Source organism: Callospermophilus lateralis, unplaced genomic scaffold, assembly GCF_048772815.1.
Source record: "Callospermophilus lateralis isolate mCalLat2 unplaced genomic scaffold, mCalLat2.hap1 Scaffold_535, whole genome shotgun sequence".
Lineage (NCBI taxonomy): Eukaryota > Metazoa > Chordata > Mammalia > Rodentia > Sciuridae > Callospermophilus > Callospermophilus lateralis.
Window position 1 is genome coordinate 266421 of NW_027514466.1, and position 3835 is coordinate 270255.

Genomic DNA, 3835 nt, shown 5'->3' on the forward strand with positions numbered 1-3835 from the left:
TTATTTTTTAATGATTTTATTAAATATAATTTGAGCCTATTAATCATAAAATCATTATAAGCATGAAACTGATATTACACATACATCCTCTAGAATCAGTCTTTACCATTTATAGTCTTTCTGATTTCCTTCTTAAGGCCTAATTATTTCATTTGTAAAATGAAAATATTACCCATCTTGCATTTTGTGATGAATTTCTTGTTGGCAGAGTTCTGAGGAGGTGCAGGTAACAAATGGTAGGTGATAGAGAGCATATGTGTGGTGTCTATTCTGGTCTCTTCCTATGAAGCCACTGGTATTCAATCATGGTGGCTCTATTCTGAGAAGTTTATCTAGTCCTAAACATCTCTCAAAGACCTCACTTTTAAAATTGCTCAGATAAATATTAATATTTTACCATGGGAACTAAAATCTTATATTTGGTCTAGGTAGATAAACCATATTCAAATCATAGCATCCTCAAATCTTGGTTCCTTCAAACTCTCATGATATTTGTTAACTCTTACTTATTATACCATATCTCGTTTCTAAACAAATGTGTGTGATATCTCATGTGAAAAACAATTTAATTTGAAGTTTATTTGCAAGTCATCCATCTATTTTCATACTCTTCTTTGTAGTTATTGATCACTCAAGTCAAAGATTACACCAAAATCTCTGTTCAAATCTTGGGTTTTAGAGAGAAGGTTATTGAACTTTTTGAAATATAGTTAATTAAAGCAAAATGTACCTATAAAATTTAAAGTGCTGCTGTTACTTGGCCAATGGTACAGTAGTTAACATACAAGAGTATTCTTCACTAATCTTCCTTGACTCTACCTGATAATTGGGTTCAACCATCACATTCTGAGAACAATTATAATACTAGCTAGGTACAATGAGGAATCCAAACTGAGCTAAAATGCTGCTCCTTGTAAGTTACTTTCTCCTGGTGTGGGCCCTGAATCTATTAAATAACTGGATGCAAATTTCTTACTTTTTAAAATCTTCTATCACTCCAGCCTTTTATTCTGGATAGTTGATTCATCCGTATTGTCTCAATCTGAAGTCTTCTTGTCTACTTTCCAAACAATAAAATCTTGAATTTACATAGGTTAACCTAGAATTTATATGTACATATAAACACATATTTTGTGTAGGTGTGTGTGTGTGTTTATTTTTGTGTGTGCATGTGTCTGTGTGTGAAAATATACTTCCCAATATTAAAAAAAAAAACAAAAAAAACTTGCCTAAATTCATAGAATTATTGGTGGAGAGGAAATGAAGGATCCAAGGGTAGGATCTATGTCTATATCTCTGGTTTAAGATCACATCATTTCTCTTTGTAATACCACATGATGCATAGATTATACATAGAATTTTGGCCCACAGGATTTGGCATTTAAAAAAAAAGAAAAAAAAAGTTTTATTGCTTTGCTAGCAAAGGAGAAATGTAGAGGACTCCTGTACCAAACGCTGTGACTCTTCAGATCACTAGTGGGTAAGGGTCCGGGTGTGTGTATAAAGAAACTTTTCAAGGATGACATTCCAGGTGTGCTCTGGTAGGAGGTCCCAGGGTGCCCTGATGACTGTTAAGATTCACTTGTTAACTTAGAAGATATTCACTTTCCAGATCCTTAGTAGGTATCTCCTTCCTGTAGTGGGTGTGTTTAAGGGCAATTAACTAGGGGAACAAAAGATAACATTGTCTCTCTAATCTTGTTAGGGAGGGGGAGAGGGGAGAAGAAAAATAACATTTAAAAAAATAAGCCTGAAGGTGAAGGGACCACTGTAGCATTTCCTAATGGTCAATTTCTACTTTCCATTTCCATGGAAAAGTAGAAACTGACATCCCCAAGCTCTTTCATGCTGTGAGAGGGTAAAGTTATGTGTGTTTGTGTGTGGGGGTGTGATCTCTGAGGAATATCAGCTGACTCTTAAGAATAGTTAGTAACAAGGTCAGTTTTGACAAACTTGGTCAAAACAGCTGGCAGGAGATTATAGCCTGAACATAGTTCTACATAGACATTTAAAAGATAAAAACCATGTTTCTAGTTTAACATAACTTAAGATGTACACTTGTGTCAGCCCTACCAAAAGTAAGTAAAGCTGGAGGCTATAAAGGAAGGGTACTTTAGAGTGCCTAATATTTAACTATCACAAAGGACTCTAGATACACAAGCTTGTTCTGCATTCCAGAAACTGAGATACTAACTGATTTCACATTTAAAACAAAAGGAAAGCTTTGTTGACTTGTTTTTTGTTGTCCTAGTATAAAATTTGCCCTATGTATACCTTATCCCTTCACCGGCCAGCTGCCACTCTGAGCCTTTGGAATGCCGACAGATTTTAAAAGAACTATAATTTGAGTACAAATTATAATCCTAAACTTTTTTATAGGGGTTGGATTTAGGGAATATTTGGCCCAAGTTTCCATCGAGGCAAGAACTTTGTCTACCATAGAACTGACAGAAGATAATTTAATCATTTATTAAAAATATCCAAGAAAAAGACCCTTCATGAAAGTCACAAATGAGCACACACATTTGGGGCATCTTCTTCATTAGAGAAAATAACTATTTTAGTTTGAATTGCTCTTATTTCTCATAATCTGATGATTCTATCTTTTATTTTCATATAGCTAATTTACTAAAGTATATGAGAGTAAAATAATCTCAAATTATCTATAGTAGTCAGGGTTTTCTACAGGAACAAAACCAAAAGCATGTATACATAATTATAAAGGGTGATTTATTAGATTATATTCCTTGACCATAGGCTGGATTGTCTCACACTAGCCATCTGCCCACTAGAGAACTGAGGAAACCAGTGATACTGCTGTAGACAGGTGAGGAGTCCTTGCTTCCCCAATGATGAAGAATAACAACAAAGAAGCACGCCGAGGCAAAGTCAGAGTAGAAATTACAAGTTTATTAACGGACAGCAGAAAAGACTTCTCCCAGAGAAAGAAGGGGACCCAAGAGGTGGAATCCATGGAAGTGCGTTTGTCTCCCCTTTTTATAGTTTTGGTGATCAAATGCAGGTGGGAAGGGTTGGGACACAGGTGGGCCAAACAAGTAATCTGGGCAGGAAGGACTTCATTATCACTTCTTTGGAATGGGATATCTCCAAATCTGTTGCAGGCTGTTTCCTGGGTTCCATTAACATATTTTTGGAGTGGACTTTGGCCTAGGGCCTTTCCAGGACTTCATTAACATTCCATGAGTTTTCCTGCATTTCCGGAATCATTGTCAGCTTGGCCTCCATTTAAGATTTCACTGATATTAGACACAATTTACCTAACTACACTAACTACCTAACTTTAAATCTGGCTTCACCAGCAACAACTTAGTCCAAAAATATGGAAGACTTAGTCCAAAAAATGGAAGACTCAGAATAAGATGGAGCAGTGAAGCATCCCATTCCAAGGCAGAAGGCCTGGAACCTCCCTCTAGAGTCACTGGTGTGATTCTATATTCAAAGACTGAAGAAACTGGAGTTTGATGTCTGTGGGTGATGGCAGCAGCCAAAACCATATCCACTAAAAAATCAATCTTGCATGCACAGGCAAACTTCCTTTTCACTTTTTGCTTCATCTGGATCCCCAATCTATTGAATTGTGCTGTTCACATTCAAGGCAGGTCTACTGCCCCGCAGTTTGCTGAACCACATGCCAATCATCTTTGGAAACACCATCACAAACATATCCAGAAGTGTGCTTTAACAATTTCCCAGGTATCTCAATGTAGTGAAGTTGTCAGCTAAAATTAATCATCATGCAGTCAATTTTATCTATCACCTACATCGCTATCTAATCCAAAATTTACTTTCTACTTACATATTCAAATTATGTAAG